General features: G+C 42.0%; 1 long non-coding RNA gene across 1 annotated transcript in view; it reads right to left on the bottom strand.

The window, feature by feature from the left end:
- Positions 1-1,896: 1,896 nt before the first annotated feature.
- LOC129017385 (uncharacterized) overlaps positions 1,897-18,120 on the bottom strand; it is a 307,273-nt gene continuing 291,049 nt past the window's right edge. The window contains exon 6 of the long non-coding RNA XR_008495063.2: positions 1,897-2,154. This is a non-coding gene — a long non-coding RNA (uncharacterized LOC129017385). The remainder of the gene's footprint in view (positions 2,155-18,120) is intronic.

The following is an 18,120-nucleotide window of genomic DNA, read 5'->3' as shown; positions in this document are numbered from 1 at the left end:
GAGACCGAGTTTTACCATGTTGCCCAGGCTGGTCTCAAACTCCTGAACTTCTGACCTGAGGTGATACACCCGCCTTGGTCTCCCAAAGTGCTGGGATTACAGGTGTGAGCCACCGCACCCAGCCGAGATTCTTAAAATAATTTTAATTCAATTCTAATAGAGTAAAGACAATGGTGTGGTAGGGAAAATTTATTTCTGATGAGAAAGAGAAAGGAATGAAGAAAAGGAACGTCAAAGTATTGGACATGCACTGTAGGTGGGGCACCTTATAAGGTGTTGTGGATACAACAGTGAGCACAACAATTCTTTGGCTGCTATTGTGGAAAACAGACAATAAACAATATAAATAAATAAATCATATACTATGTGGTAATGATTAGTGCTGGGGAGGAAGATAACAAAGGAAAGAGGAGTAAATAGGGGGCATGCAATTTGAATTATACGGTTAGGGAGGACCTCACTTAGAGGATGCAGTAAAGCAATGAGGAAGTTGCCCTGTGGCTATCTAGGTGAAGAGTTTTCCAGGCAGAAGAAACAGGCCTGAAGGCTGTGAGGTAGGAGCTTGCCTAGTGTGCTTGATGAAGAGGCAGAGGGGCACTGGCTAGAGAGGAGCGTGCAGGTCAGAGAACCAGACATGAGATCACAAAAGCAGGGAAAAAGGTGGCAGGAGAGGAGGCAGATCATTGGCACCTTGAAGGTCATTGTAAAAACTTTTTTTTTTTCTGTGAAAGGAGAAAGCATGAAGAATGTCATGGTCTCATTTATTTAACAGGGTCTCTATGGCTGCTGGGTTGAGAACAAACTCAAGGACCTGGGAGACCACGTAAGGAGGCTATTGCCATAATCCAGGTCAGCTACCATGGAGGCTGGAGCTTAGGTGTTAGTGTTACAGAGTCCAAGGACTTGCTGCCCAATGCACTAGAAACCAATAATATGACACTGGATTTTTGAGGAAAGAAAAGCTTTTCATTGAGCTTTTCAAGGAGACAGAAGTTTAGCTCAAATCTGTCTCCTCATGCTGGTTTTACGGCAGTCATTTTATTACAAAAGATTTACAAAGTGGATTCTGGGATTCATCTATGATGGGTAGAAGCAAACGGGAGGTCTGGAAAGTCTTCTAGCACATGCACTTCTTCATGCTACCCCATAGATTGTATGTGTAAATTTGAGGGTGGAATTAGTATAAAACATGCAGTGGAAATTTGGGTTGTGACGTCAACAAGCTGGTTCTGTGTGCAGACTCAAGTTGGCCAAATTGGTTTTAGCCAATTTTAGTCCGCTTTGACATCTTGCAAGCAGAAGGAGTTTCAGCCTTTCGGCAAGTGGTTTTTCTTTTCCTTCTCTGCCATCCTGCAAACTCAAGAATATTTGCTAGTCATTTTTTTTTTTAACTCTTTGGGGCATGGTTTCATTAGTGATCGAAATGAGAATTGTTCAGATTCTGGATGCTTACTGCATACAGAGACAGCAGGTTGTGCTGACAGATTGGTCATAGGTGTAATAACAACAGAAGAATCAAGGAGCACACTAAAGGTTTTTCTCTGAGCAAGTGGAAGTATGGAGTTGCCATTTCCTGAGATAAGCCAAGACCAGTGCAGCTCCTGACGCACACCATGGACCAATAAATGTGAGATAAGTAAATCTCAGTTTTATAGGATGAAAAATCGGAAGCTCATAGAGGTTAGTTTATTTGCTTGAAATCATACCAAGACTAGGTGACAGAGCTTGGAGGAAAAAACAGGCCAAAGGTCTGTGATTTCTCCATGCAGCTATCTAAGATGTTCCCAAAGAAGTGAACCGGGGCCGGAGGGGGAGACCAATGGGCGGTCTGGTTTCCATTCTCAGCATATCATCGTTTCCCTTGCCCAACCTGATCGAGGATCAGTCCAAGGGTCACAAACCAGCAACCTGTTAGCCTAATAAGTCCTGCTGACATGTTTTGTTTGGCTCGCATGGCTTTAAAAAAACAATTCATGTTTGAATGCCTTTAAACTGGGCTTGTATTTTCCACTTCAGCCACAACACACACCACTCCCTCTGGCTTAGAGCGGTGTCCTTCGGGATCCTGCCGGGTCCCTGAAGACATTTGATTTTTCAGTCGGTGATTCAGACCAACAATCCAATGGGAATTTAGCTGTGAGGCAATGCAGTGTGCTAGAAAAAAAAAATTCATAATATCAGACAGCTATAGATTCACACCCAGCCCTATCATTTACCATGTGCGTAATCTTGAACAAGCTTTTCCTCTCCTTCCCCATCTATAAAGTGGAGAGAACAGTGTCCACTTTGAACTATTGTTGTGAGACCTGAATAAGAAAAGCTATATAATGTATGCAGCATAGGAAACACTAAATGTATGGCCATTATTATAAAGCAGGGATCAGTAGGCTTTTTCTGTAAAGAGCCAGATATTTTAGGCTTTGTGGGACACGTGATCCTTACCAGGACTCCTCAGCTCTGCCTGTGTATTATGAAAGCTGCCATGGAAAATACACAAATGAATAAGCATGGAAAAGAAAATCCCAGTGCAATTATATTTACAAACACAGGTGTGGGGGGTGGGGGAAGATTTGGGTATCATTTACTAATCCTTGTTATAAAGTGCTATGGTCTAAATGTTTGCATTCCCCCAAATTCATATGCTGAAATCCCAAAGCCCAGGGTGATGGAATTAGGAGGCCAATTTTAGAAAGGTGATTAGGTCAAGGGGACAGAGCCCTCAAGAATGGGATAAAAGAGACCCCCAAAAGACCCTCACCTCTTCTGCCATGTGAGGGTACAATGAGAAGAGAGTCATTGTATTAGTTCATTTTCACACTGCTATAAAGAACTGCCCAAGACTGGGTCTTTTATAAAGAAAATTGACTGACAGTTCCACATGGCTGAGGAGACCTCAGGAAACTTACAATCATGGCAGAAGGTGAAGAGGAAGCAAGAACCTTCTTCACATGATGTCAGGAAAGAGAAGAGTGAGTAAGAGCAGGGAAAACTGCCTTATAAAACCATCAGCTATTGTGAGAACTCACTGACTATCATGAGAACTGCATGGGGCGAACTGCCCTCATGATCCCATCACCTCCCACCACATCCCTCCCTCAACACCTGGAGATTGCAATTCAAGATGAGATTTGGGTGAGGACACAAAGCCTAACCACATCAGTCATGTATGAGTAAGCAGGCCCTCACTAGATACTGAGTTTGCTCGTGCCTTGATCTGGATTTCCCAGCCTCCAAAACTATGAGAAATGAATTTCTGTTGTGTATAAGCCTCTTAGTTGTGATATGTTTGCTGTAACAGCCCAAATGGACTGAGACATAGAGGATTTTTATACCCCTCCTTATTCTGCTCTGTCACTTCCCCTCAACACCTCCCCGCACCCCAAAGGAGCCCTTTAGTTATGGGGCAAAGACTTTTATACGCTTTTGATATAAGCTGTAAGGTGACATTACAATGATACTAGCTGCCATTTTCAAGTGTGCCCACCAGAAATGAGAAAGAAGGAAAAATCTTCAGTGGTCTTATTTCTTCCATGAAATAAACTAAAATTGATTTTCCTAGGGAGTGAGGCATCTCCAGCAAGGCCAACTTTTCTTGGGTCAGATGTCTGCAATTACAAATTGAACAGTGCTCTTCCCTGGACTTCCAGAATCTTAGGGACTCAAAGGCTTCCACGGGAAAACTGCTTCTCCCCAGCAGATTCAAGGACTCAAAAGAGATGGAGTCTCCCGAGTGAAGCCTGCCCAGCGGCTCTGTCCCAACATCCAAAGGAACAGGAAGCTTCTACACCCTTGGCATTGAAGAGCCTCTGAGCAGCAATGTAGCCACATTTCCCATCCTTTGACCTAATCAGGGCTTTGATTTGCAGGCCGTGAGGGAGAGGCTGCTGTGTTGTTCCCACTAGGCTATTTTTGGGACCTGGCATCAGAGGGAAGGACAGAGTTAGCAATCGGTGCTCCTGGGCAGTGCTGAGCAGGACCTCTGCGTAAGCCCTGTAGTAAACTTAGGTCATTTCCTCTTACAAATCTCTAGAGTTAAACAGCATCAGAAACTCTGAAAGGCGGTCAGATATGGAGGAAGCCGAAGGCTTCATTTTTATCAAGAAATCTTTTTTTTTCTCTGTCTCTACTCGCTTTCATCTCAAATTATCAGAAATAAAATTTGTAAAATAGAAGAACTTGCGGCCGGGCATGGTGGCTCATGCCTGTAATCCCAGCACTTTGGGAGGCCGAAGCGGGCGCACTATCTGAGGTCGGGAGTTCAAGACCAGCCTAACCAACATGGAGAAACCCCGTCTCTACTAAAAATACAAAAAAATTAGCTGGGCGTGGTAGTGAATGCCTATAATCCCAGCTAGTTGGGAGCCTGAGGCAGGAGAATTGCTTGAACCCCGGAGGTGGAGGTTGCAGTGAGCCGAGATCGTGCCATTGCACTCCAGCCTGGGCAACAAGAGCAAAACTCTATCTCAAAATAAATAAATAAATAAATAAATAAGTAAAATAAAAGAACTTTCATGTTTTGGGAGAGCATAAAATGGAGACCAAATTAATACACAAAAGGACAAAACCTTGGGTTGGCAAGGAGGCAACAAAACCACTGAAACACTCATTGAGTTTCACTAACTCTTTCATTTTTTACCCAGGTATTAGCAGTTTGTTTCTAATCTAGGAAAAATAGTCTAAACTTGGCAAAAGGTGGTTCTACCTTCCTTCCACACTATGGGCAACAGTCCTAATGATGAGGAAGGTTACTAAGAAAGGACACATCCTGAGTTGTCCTATGATAACCCTCAGAAGAGTCATCAGAGACACCACAGACTGCCCGTCATCAGGGCTGCCTTCATCAGTGTACATGCTGGACAGTCACACGAGAAGGATCTGGAAATCAGAAGGGCTCCGTGCTTGGTTTCCTGCTCTGCCATCACATCCTGAAATCCTTTATTATGTTTGACCTGTCTTCTCTTGTCCTTCCTTTTTTTTTTTTTTTTTAAGACAGAGTCTCGCTGTGTCATTCAGGCTGGAGTGTGGTAGTGTGATTTCGGCTCACTGCAACCTCGGCCTCCTGGATTCAAGCCATTCTTGTGCCACAGCCTCCCAAGCAGCTGGGATCACAGGCATATGCCACCACACCCAGCTAATTTTTGTAATTTTAGTAGAGATGGGGTTTCACCATGTTGGCCAGGCTGGTCTTGAACTCCTGGCCTCAAGCGATCTGACAGCCTCAGCCTCCCAAAGTGCTGGGATTACAGGTGTGAGCCACCATGCCTGGCCTGTCTGCTCTTGTTCTTCTAAAACAGTGTTTCTCAACCCTTTTTTCCCCCATTTTCACTCTTCCAACAAGCCGTCTTAGGCATTTTTTAACTAATCAATCCTCCCATGAAATTGTAATATAACTATACAGTATTTCTGTTTATATATTTTATGTTTATGTTTCATACATTAGAAGAATAAGATTTTTTTGTTTCCCAATAAACAACTTTTTTTCCTATTGGGAATGATATTGCACCCAGTGAGAATGCAAATTCAAGATCTAGGTAACACATCTCAACCACAAGCATCTATGCAGGAACACGAGTGAAAGTAATAATAATAATAATTAATATTAATAGATATATGTTATTGAGTCAGGCACCATTCTAAGTGCTTTACATTTATTAACTCATGTAATATTATTTTAAAATTTTATTCTAATACCCATTCTGCAAATGAGAAAACTGATGCACAGAGAATTTAATAACTTGCCCAAGGCCAGTCACATTGCAAATGACAGAGCTGGAATTTGAACATGTGTTTCCTGGCTCTAGAACCCCATGAGAAGTGCAGGTTCAATTACTGAGCACACACCAAAAGGTGTACATTTCTCAGTATGCCGTTGGTAGACAGAGATCTTTTGAATAAAGACACGGTGACAGCTCATTGGCACGTGCTGGTAAATCTTCAACTGCACTAAAGCCTCTGCAGAAGAAGCAAAAGCTCTCCATGGGCCTAATGATGCACAATGTTCATGGTGATTTCTAATACTCGAAAAATGCTAAGTTTTCCTTGAGAAGGGAGGTATGGCTTTACAGAAAAATATTTCCAGATTGTCTCCTGGGACATGAGTTGGCCAATTCTTCTTTGCTTTCATTCTCAAAGAAATGCTGCAGGGCTTGAATTGGAAGAATCTTGAGTTGGGGGTTTTAATAACTTGTATGAACCTGGCAAAGTTAATTTTGGGAGCTTCAGTTTTCTCTGTAAAATAGGTGAATTAAATAATCTCCAACATTCCTTTAGGCTCTGAAGGAGACTTCTGTTAAACATACGCAAAAGCAACAAAAACACAAGCAAAATAATTGTCATTACATAATTCTAGCAAATGTTTACTATGGGACTTGTAACCATAAATGGCAGAGTGAAGCAGTTGATGCAAATGAATAAACAATCAGACAAAATCAGAGAGGGGAATAATAAAAACTCAGGGAGCATGTCTAACCAAAAGGGGCTGTCAATAGCCCACTACCGCAGGCTGATGCCAGGTGAGAATATGACCCCAGTGTCTACTCTGATTCTTTTTTTTTTTTTCCAAATGAAACTGAAAGGCCGGATGTGGTGGCTCACGCCTGTAATCCCATTACTTTGGGAGGCTGAGGCAGGTGGATCACGAGGTCAGGAGTTTGAGACCAGCTCGCCCAACATGATGAAACCCTGTCTCTACTGAAAATACAAAAAATTAGCCAGGCGTGGTGGTGGGCACCTGTAGTCTCGGCTACTCAGGAGGCTGAGGCAGGAGAATCGTTTAAACCCATGAGGCAGAGGTTGCAGTGAGCCAAGATTGTGCCACTGCACTCCAGCCTGGACGACAGAGCTAGACTTTGTCTCAAAAAAAAAAAAAAAAAGAAAAGAAAAAGAAAAAAGAAACTGAAAAACTAAATTCTGTGCACTTTGCTAATTTGTATATGTAGTCAACTGTGGTGGGCAGACTCAACAGAAGCTCCCATGATTCCTGATATGTTGTGTGACCCCCTTCCTTGGCTGTAGGCTGAACTTGTGACTTGCTTCTGGCCAAGAGAATATGACCAAGAGGAAAAGTCTTTTTCTGGATGTAATTAAGATTCCAAGTCAGTTGATTCAGAGTTAATCAAAAAGCAAAGAATGATGGTGGATGAGCCTGACTTAATCAGGTGAGTGCCCTTAGAGGAGAAACTTGTCCCTCCCCGAAGTGAGATGAAGTAAGCAGCCATGGCAGAAAAGCCCACAGGACAAGCAACTGTGCCTCCTAGGGCCCTTGAGCAGCTTCCAGCTGGCAGAATGTTGGAATCTCCAATCATACAACTGATAGCTGCACAAAGTGAATTTCATCCACAACCTGATTGAGGTTAGAAGTGGCTTCTTCCGGCCGGGTGCGGTGGCTCATGTCTGTAAACCCAGCACTTTGGGAGGCCGAAGTGGGAGGATCACAAGGTCAAGAGATAGAGACCATCCAGGCCAACATGGTGAAACCCTGTCTCTACTAAAAATACAAAAAAATTAGCTGGGCGTGGTGGCACGCATCTGTAGTCCCAGCCTCTTGGGAGGCTGAGGCAGCCTCTCTCCCTCTCTCTCCCTCGGGAGAATTTCGTGAACCCAGGAGGCGGAGGTTGCAGTAAGCCAAGATCACACCACTACACTCCAGCCTGGGCGACAGAGTGAGACTCTGTCTCAAAAAATAAAAAAAAGAAAAAAAGAAAAAAGAAAAAAAGAAGTGGCTTCTTTCCCCTGGCGCCTCCAGATGAAAATGCAGCCTGGCCAGCCTCTTGGATTGCAGCCTGGTAAGACCCTGAGTAGACTCGGCTAAGCCGTGCCTGGACTCCTGAGCCGTGGAAATGATGAGATAATAAATGTACATTGTTTTAAGCTGCTGAGTATGTGGTTATTGGCTACACAACAGTAGAAAACTAATACAGCAGCTTATTCGAATTTCCAAAAACTCTTTGTAGGCCCAACAAACCTGAAAAAGAGATGTGGTCTGCGGGTAGCCATTGTGTGCTATGATTGCAAAGTGTCCCTAAAATGTTACCCATTGCATACGGTATTAGTCATTCAGAGGTGAAAGGCACAGTAGTGAGACAGAGAGAGAGATTTCACAATTCAAAACATTGTGATAACTGCAGGACCCTGGACTGTGGGAAGATGGACCTCAGGGAGAAACAGCTATTGGAACCTAATTGCAACCTGCATGAAAGCAGGAGCTGGCATTTTCCCATCTGATCTGGGTGCGTTTTAGAAGAACTGCCTTATCTCCAGTTCCTGTTTCTTGCCTCATCCTTATTATTTTCTTTTTCCCCATGGCTCTATCTGCATTTTGCTTTAAAATTTACTCATCAGTGATTCCCAGTTTTGTTTTTTGTTTGTTTGTTTTCGAGACAGAGCCTTGCTCTGTTGCCCAGGCTGGAGTGCAGTGGTACAATCTCAGCTCACTGCAGCTTCTACCTCCCCAGTTCAAGGGATTCTCCCACCTCAGCCTTCCAAGTAGCTAGGACTACAGGCATGTGCCACCATGCCTGGCTAATTTTTGTATTTTTAGTACAGACAGGGTTTTGCCACGTTGGCCAGGCTGGTCTCGAACTCCTAACCTCAAGTGATCCGTCCACCTCGGCCTCCCAAAGTGCTGGGATTATAGGTGTGAGCCACCGCGCCTGCCCTGGTTCTCAGTTTTCTTAAAAACAGACAAAGGTATTGCCTTTGAGCCCAATAGTAAGAAAATTAGGCTTATCCCTTACCTTGTTAACTCAAGAGTATTTACACACTCTTTCAATTTTGTTGTCAACTATCCAATGTTAGAATTTTCCTAGTTCAAAGATTACAACAGGATGGGGAGAGAAGAGGTGAGGTTTGGGCAAGTAACAGGTTCTTGGCGAGAGGCCATGTTCCCTAAACTTCCACACAGCCAGCACTGATTGCATTATGACATCTGGAAAACTGGGACCAAACTTCAACAGTGTGACTTGGAACCAGCCATGTAAACTTTCTGAGCCCCGATAACTTTAGGCCTAATTACCTGTTGCCTGATCTCAAAAATAAAAACAAAGTAACTGGACTCCATATTTCTACTGATGCCTCTGCAAATACCTTCTCAGCACATCAGCTGAAGTGCTGTTCTTCAAATATAATTCAGATCATACGTATCCAGTGGCGCTCTATCAAGTTCAGATTAAAATCCCAGCTCCTTCCTATTAAAATCCCAGCCTAGGTGCACTGGGCCACTACCTACTTTCTATCCTCTCCTAACACTCTCCCCTCCATCTCTGAGCTCCTGCTGTACTTCCTTTCTGCTCACATAACATGCCACAGTCCTTCCCACCTTGAGGACTTTTGCACATAATGTTGCATCTGCCTGGGACTCCTTCCCCAGATAGCTGATGGCCTGTTCCCTCTATTCATTCAGGTCTTTGCTCAAGTGTCAATTCCTCAGAAAAGTCTTCCCTGACGCCTAATCCAATACCCTTTCTCAAGCCTTCTTCTCTCCACTGGCCTACTGTGCTTTGTTTTTCCTCAGCACTTATCACAACCTGAAATCACATCATACATTCTATTTTCCCCTTTTTATTTGTTGTCTATCTCCCCTACTAGAAGATAAGCAGGAATTTTTTTTTTTTTTTGTCGTATTCACCGGTATCTTACCAGTACCTTGATAAGTGTCTGACATATAGTGGATGCTCAATAAATATTTATAGAATTAACAAATGTGAGAGATAAGGAGATTGTATCAGTTAGTCATCAGGGTCTCTCTGTAGCTTCAAGTATACTGGTCCCGTAGCCACATTCTAGAAACAAATATCAGCCTTGATATTTAGCCAGTATGCACTGATATGAGCATCTCAGTATAGTAAATATTTCTCAGTATGTAAATATTTCTATACCACTTGGTAAACTAGCTGCTACCCTGAATCCCCGTACCATATCTTCTGCAGCCTCTTGAACTCACCACAATCCCACAATTAAACTGTTAACCTTTGGGCAGAGCAGAGGGACCCTTGTTTTCTGCTCCAGAATTACGGTCGATGTCCATTCCAGTTGTTTGATACCTGAGATGCATTGGTTGTTAAATATTTTAGCTATGATTCCTGATGGCAGCTGTGCTATTGAAAGAAGATGACACATGGAGGGGCACCCAGTCACCAAACAAAGAAAGGGAGGGTTGAAAAGAAATAAAAGGAAAGGAAAAAGCTTCCTGAAGCCAAGAGCAGCTATCTTTCAATGTGGTGGAATAAAACTTGCACCGTCATTCTGCTTGGGGAACAATAAATGGGAAATCTGGAAAATAAATACAAAGTACACACTTGTTTTTTGCACTACCAATACCACATGAAGAGCAGAGTAATTATGTATTCGAATATCATTGCTGGGAAAAACTCTGTGTGACCCAAAGTTCAATACTCAAACACATTGGTTCCAGGCAGGATTGCTTTTCATGGTGGTATACCCTTTCTCCTCTACTGCCTTGCTTCCAAAGGAAATTAGATACTGCTCCTATTTACCAGAATGGGAACTAATAAGGGCGTCTTCTTGATTATAGAGCTACAAGATCAGCACTTTTGCTCTTGCTCATAAGAAAACACATAAAGTAAAACAACAGAAACCTGTAAGCATGTCTCCAGCTAATCTGACCCAGCAGCAACTTTCTAGAGGAAGGAAAGTGACCAGAGTGAAACAAGATGATATCAGCACCATCTTTATTTTTTTCATGCTGCGTCTCCTGGTCTGGATGGATCCAGATGGACTCACATGGCGTCACAGCCCCTACAATTGCTTTACCAACTTCTCCAGGGTGGTGAAGGAGGAGATTAAAAACAATTCAGTGTTCTCACCCCCCAAATCTCGTGGCCCAGAGACTAAATCTAGACTCCTACATTGTGTTCCAACTCCCCACTCCCTACCTAAGTCTCCTTTATCCATCAAACTTCTATCCAGGAGGTCAAAGGGATGAGTTGAGTTTCTTTGGAAGTTCTTTCCTCTCTCCAACTCACAGCATCGCTTATATTTTTTTTCTATTTTAGGGCATAGTACTGAGCTTTTGCCTTGGGTCAGTGCTAAGCAAACCAACATCCACATTTATCCTTGGGAGTGAAGGCCCTATTCCAACCCCTGGATTTCATAGCTGGCATCCTATTATGTGACCTGGATTTGTCAATCCCCCTAAATAGGATAAAATCCTTAAAGTCAGAGTTCCCACAACACCACCTACAACACACCTAGACTGCTCTGTCTAGGTGCACACATGTGCACCACATGTGCTCTGTCATCCAGAGTGGACTTTCTGGTGTGACTTGCTGGATCTTAATTTGGCTTTTTTGTCCTTTGGAACCTGGACTTGGGACTGCCCAGCTGCCATTACCAGGATCAATCTCCCCAGCAATCCCTTAGCCCTGTCTCACCTGCCTTTTCTCAATAAATAGGTCCCAACGTGATTCTAACTTTATGAGCTCCCCAGCAGCCCCTTTCCTCTAACATCCCAACATATTTCATCTTCCAGCCCCTTTACTCTGGACCATGAAGCACTCCATCTACTTGAGTTGATAAAACACACCTTGAGGATTTTTACCAGTTGGGAGAGCCCAAAAATTACTCATAATTTTATTACTTACAACCTCATCCCTGAAAACAAAAAGGGAAGATGTGCTCTCCATACTATTAACAGACGGGCTAAGTGTCATTGTGTAGCCCAAGCAAAAGTTGTTTACCTCTTAGTGCCTCAGATTTAAGTTTTTATTTGTTTCATCTTGTTACGATAAAATGTGACTGGAGCATTTTGCTTTCACATATATTTATTTAAGAGGATTTTGCTCTGTTATGTAAAATAAAACAAAAAAGATCAGTTGGGGGGAAATGTAACATAAGTCCATCATTTAGTAAACTTTTCCAATTATATCTATTTGACTCTGACTTTCTGCCCAGATACGAATGGAAAGGTTTTTTGTTTGTTTGTTTTGTTTTTTGTTTTTCCATTTAAAAAGCAACTATTGGCCAGGCGTGGTGGCTTACGCCTGTAATCCCAGCACTTTGGGAGGCCAAGGCAGGCAGATCACCTGAGGTCAGGAGTTCAAGACCAGCCTGGCCAACGTGGTGAAACCTCGTCTCTACTAAAAATACAAAAAATTAGCCGGGCGTGGTGGCAGGTGCCTGTAATCCCAGCTACTCGGGAGGCTGAGACAGGAGAATCACTTGAACCCGGGAAGCAGAGGTTGCAGTGAGTAGAGATTGCACCACTGCACTCCAACCTGGGCAACAAAGAGCGAAACTCCATCTCAAAAAAAAAAAAAAAAAAAAAAAGCAACTATCTTCCATCGAAAATAGTGCAAACCAAAAATGTGTCTTTTGTTTTGTTTTGTCTGGCCATATTTGCTGTCTTTATCTCATAATGGCCTTTCCCCAGCATATTTTTCTGTTTCTCTTTAGTTAATGCCCAGTTTCTAAAAATAAAATGGCTAGTGGATCTTTGGATAATATTATTATTTCATTGGTACATACAATCAGGAAATGTATTTCTGTTTCTGTTTATACTCTTAAATCAGTTGAGAGTTGTAGATGAAGCCACATTCTGTCAGCACATTTTTTTTTCCAAACCTGGAAAATGTAACAAAATCCAAAACAGCTGTAGGAAGTAGAGTATACACTCCATTTGCACTCAGCAGGAGAACTAACAGGAGGTAACGGGATAGTTTCCACATGAAAAAGTTACAAAGAATTTAACCTGTAATGAAAACTCTGATAATCTCTAGGAATGAAAGGTGCTTGGATGATGGGTTAGGGGTTTTTCATAAGTTCAAAGATCTGGTTTTCCCTATAAGTGCCATGCAGGAATCGGAGACGTCCATGTGGTCATTGTTATGTCTGACGGCCAACAGAAGTTCAGGCTTCATCATTAAGCCATTAAACTGTGACTGTGTGTGCATTTTAAGACCATGGATTACCTGCCCAAGCCTGTGTTTTCGAAAAGCATAGAAAGCAGAATCTCATCAGCTTATCACCATCTGCTCCAAGATAGAGACTCCAGTGCTTGGGTATCAGTTTAAAAGTAGTTTCCTCTAAGATTCATTATGTGAAGCTCCTATAGCCTAAGGCTTCTCAAACGTTGGTATGCACATGAAGAATCTCTGGACCTTGTTAAATGCAGATTCTGATTCAGCTGGCCTGGGTGGGATTGGACCTGAGATGCTACATTTCTATCAAGCTTTCAGGTGGTCTTATGCTGCTAGTCCGTGGGCCACGACTGGGGTAGCAGGAGCGCAGAGGATTTCCGCCACAACAACACTATCACATCTGTGGTAGGCAGTCTCTGAAATGACTCCCAGTGATCCTACCTTCCTGATATTCAAGCCCACATGAAATCTCCTTCACTCAAATGTAGGCTGGACCTATTAATAGTGACTCACTTTTACTGCACTGAATGCGGCAAAAGCAATGGTATGTTTCTTCTGGGGTCAGGTAATAAAAACACTGTAACTTCAGTGTAGGTGTCACTCTCTCGAACCCCTACTCTCGATAAAGCAAGCAACTGTCTACATTGTGAGTGGCCCCTGGAGGGTCCCATGTGTCTCCAGCCAATAGCTAGTAAGGACCTGGGCCATATGAGCAAGTTGGGAAGTGGATCATCCACTAGTTAAGCTTTGAGATGAATACAACCTCTTCTAACACCTTGTTTGCAACCTCAAGAGAAATCCTGAGCCAGAGGTACCCAGTAAGGCCATGCCCAAATATCTGATACAGAGAAACAGAGAATAAACATTTGTTGTTTTAAGCATCTAAATATTGGAACAATCAGTTATGCAGCAGTAGATACTAATACAGCATCACTCATAAAACGCTCTTTACAAAAGTTAAATTTTTAAAAATCGGTACTTAGAGAATATTTTATTAGCCATGACTAAGGGCCAAACATTTTGGATGCTCAAAATCCACACTTTTGTCACCCTGCTTCTGAGGGTATCCATGCACCACTGAGGCTGGACTCATCTTTCCTGATCACTTTGAAATTGGGATTGAGATTTACAGACTCTCTTTACTTTGGGATTCAAATCAGTTTGGTTAGAGCTAATTCAGAGAACAATTAGTTCAGGATCCTCTCATAATGTGAAATCCTGATCTTTTGAGGATAGCTTAAACCGGAACACAGTGTGAGATATGTGAGATATGGCCCTCTAGTCTACCAACTTAGCAGAAACTCGCTGATTTTCTAGAGCTTTCTAAGGCAAAAGCAAAGTAATTCCACTTTAAGAAAGACAACGCGTATGTACAAAAAAGGCAGGGCAGAAGAGTTAAAAATAAACCAAAGATAGCTGTTCACCACCTTATTGACTAGCTTTTGAGTCCTGTTCTTGGACACAGAGGTTCCCACCCATTTGTCTTAATCTGCATTTGAACTGACCTAGGTTCCTCATGAGGACTCAGTTTCAGAGAACTGAAATTCTCTGGCTCTTAATTTCAGCTTGTGATAGCTGCACTTACTTTTTTCTATATTTACCTCACTTTTGTGCAATCAGATCTTTTTAGAAGGGAGAAGAGATCAAAGAAAGATGTATTTGGAAACTTAAGGCAAAATTGTGATATGTTTTGATGGCTTGAAAGGATATACTATATGTGTATCTGATTTCAAAATATGCTCACGTAACTCTTTTCCTTTCCATGTCCATGGGTATGACAGCAGCTTACTTAATTATTACCACATCTGGACTATGCTGCACTCATTAGTCTCCAGTCTCTTGATTTTCTGAATCACAGTGTCACTCTTCTGCACCCCAAAACTTGGAGAGTGCTGCAGAGTCCATAGGATAAGCTCACTATTCACATCTCCCTGGGTGTCCCATTCAACATACCTTTCCAACATTATCATCCATTGCTCTTGTCCTTGGACTGTTCAATCCCGCAAATCCTTTTCTATACCATTGTTCATGCCATTCACCCTTCCTATTCCATCTCTCTTTTCTTCCCACATAAAAACAAATTATCCTCGAATCATCCAGATCTAGACCAAATTCTGCCCACTCCAGGCCACAATGGTATCTCCCTTCTCTGAAGAAGGTGTGTTTAGTTTGTATGGCACTTGCTTAGAATCTTTCTTTGCCCCTTCCTTCCACTGTTGTAGGCAACTGTCATTTCCCTCTTGCATCACTACATCTTCAGGTGCTCATGTATTATTATAATGCACTATCATTCAAGTGTTCACAGAGTCCTTTCACAAAGAAATTGTTAGTTCCAAGATTAAAGGGACGTTGTATTTACGTTATTTACTTATTGATTAAACATCTAATTTCTCACATTTTAGAAACTCACTTAATTGATGCTTAATAAATATTTGGAGGGGGGAATCTAATTTATTTTTCCAAATTTTTTCTTATTAACTTATTTTAATTTTAGTTTTAATTTAAATATGTATTTATTTAGCTTATTTTTCCAAATGTCTTGAGCCTACCCAGAAACTTCTTTCTTGTACTAGGTAGTACAAAAAACACAGTAACTAAATCAGTGACTAAACAAGACCATGAAGTGGCTAAATTATGTATATTTTTAAAAATCTGACCACACTCAAGGTGACTTTTTTCTGTCTACATGCTTAATTAGCCTATCTCATCAGACTCTGTATTTACTGGTGTTTGGGCACACCTACTTCTCGTGGATTTCAACCTGCCTTATCTATAGATAACAGTCAAGTTTAAGGAGAATGAAATATCTCACATTCTGAATATACTGCTTTAAAGCTTAGATTCACAGATTGTTAAAACTAGAAATAATCATCAAGACTTGTTTTCCCGTATCCTGATTTTATTGAGGACTGGAATGGCTGTGGGACTTGCAAATACTCATAGGGATATGCAGAGTAGGGCATGAGCTCCTGATTCCCAGCCCTGGCACTCACAGCCTCTCTGTGCTACTCCTGGTCCTCCAAACACCATCATTTGAGTCTTTTTTTTTTGAGATGGAGTCTCACTCTGTCACCCAGGCTGGAATGCGGTGGTGAGATCTTGGATCACTACAACCTACACCTCCCGGAGTCAAGAGATTCTCCTGCCTCAGCCTCCCGAGTTGCTGGGACTACAGGCATGCGTCACCACACCCGGCTAATTTTTGTAATTTTAGTAGAGACGGGGTTTCACCATATTGGCCAGGCTGGTGTCAAACTCCTGACCTTGTGATCCGCCCGCCTCGGCTTCCCAAAGTGCTGGGATTACAGGTGTGAGCCACCGTGCCCGGCCACAATTTGAATCTTTAACAAGCCTTTATGTGAGGATATTATTGATAGAAGCTAAGAAAACTGATGTTGAAGGTAAGTCCTGGGAGGATTTACTAACTGGCGTCAAAGGCTAGGATGGCAATGTGTATTAAAATAAGTCTTTGAAAAACAAACAAAAAAAAGCCTTGAAAGGCAACCAGAATGAAAGGGCACCCACTTACAATATGAATTATTAATGTCCACCCTACTCACACCACACAACTGCTACACATGTGTACACACACACACTCACAGATGCTGATTTTGGCACTGTGTGTCCTTAAATATTGATTGATCAAATTGAGCTAGCAAAAAAAGTCTACAGTCCTGAAGTTTTGTCAATCAAGGAAAGGGAATTATGTCATCATTCAACAGTGAAGATTATGTTCAACTCATTTATGTACATAAACTCATTTATACTGACTTATTTTAATACACATTGCTGTCTTTTCCTTAGACGCCAGTTAGTAAATCTTCCCATGCTATATGACAGCCAGTCCTGGAGAAGAAGAAAATCACCTATCCCAGGAAAAGTGGGTAGGCACTGAGAAAGAAGAGAAATCGGGACACAAGATGAAGGCCATGGACCTTTGAAAGGCTGTTGCCCAAATGGAGAAGGACATCCTATTTTTGCTTGCTAGTTTCAGGGAGAAAAAAATAAGGCATCGTAACTATACATAAGGTGAGTGCGTTTTTGTTGTTGTTGTTGTTTTTGGAGATAGAATCTCACTCTGTTGCCCAGCATGGACTGCTGTGGCACAATCTGCATTCATTGCAACCTCTGCCTCCCGGGCCCAAGCGATTCTCCTGCCTCAGCCTCCCAAATAGCTGGGAATACAGGTGCATGCCACCATGCCTGGTTATTTTTATTTTTTTATTTTTTGTATTTTTAGTAGAGAGTGTTTCAGCACATTGGCCAGGTTGGTCTCAAACTCCTGGCCCCAAGTGATCCACCTGCTTTGGCCTCCCAAAGTGCTGGGATTACAGGTGTGAGCCACCCCACCTGGCCGAGGTAAGTGCAATTTTACAATCCATGTCACAAAGGATTTTCTGGGATCAGTTTGCCCTGCTTGTATGCTTAATGTTTGCTATAGAGCTAATTTAATATTTTCTGTCGGTTATGTGACAGTCTCAATGAGGGACTACTTGTCCACCATTTGAAGAAGTCAAAGAGGATTAGGACACGCATGCATGCATACACACACACATATTTTCAAACTGGTATCACAACATCTCGATAATTCATAATGAAATTGAGTAAAAGTTCACCAATACAAGTGTGACAAAAACATCAGTAGTGTCCTTAAATACCATCATTTTAATCATTCCCAAATACATCAGACTTAAGGATTAATTTATGTCAGTCCCTGAAATTGTATTATTCTCTTTATCTGTTGCTAAAAGGAAACAAAATAAAAATTCCCCTCCTTAACTCAAAGACCTCAGAAGATAAAACTATGGAATTTTCTCTGACCACCTGGAAACCTTGGGCATGTCTTCAGAAATACCATGTTCTATCACCATCTGCCACCAACAAGCAATCAGGCACATTGTAACCCTGTCACAGGGACATGTGTGTATATATGCCTCTGGGTGAGTACGCATGAGAATCTGTGCGTGTGAATGTACATGTGTGTACATGTGAGTGTGTACAGGGGTGTGTGTATGTGTGAGTGCATTAAGAAAATCTTCCTAAGAAGGAAATGGAAAATTACTGGTCTAGATGGAAACTAAAAATAAAAACTTAACATATGAGAGGTTTCTTTTTTTTTTTACAAACAGAAACATTTTATGTATGTTACTTTGCTCCAAGAATTTATGCCACAAAGATTCCTCAGTTTTATTGAAGAATATCATTTGTCCCCAGAACAATGTGAATTTGAACTATGGTAAAAGGG

Source organism: Pongo pygmaeus, chromosome 19, assembly GCF_028885625.2.
Source record: "Pongo pygmaeus isolate AG05252 chromosome 19, NHGRI_mPonPyg2-v2.0_pri, whole genome shotgun sequence".
NCBI lineage: Eukaryota > Metazoa > Chordata > Mammalia > Primates > Hominidae > Pongo > Pongo pygmaeus.
Note: the sequence above shows the minus strand (reverse complement) of the source record. Positions and strands in the feature narration are given on the sequence as shown.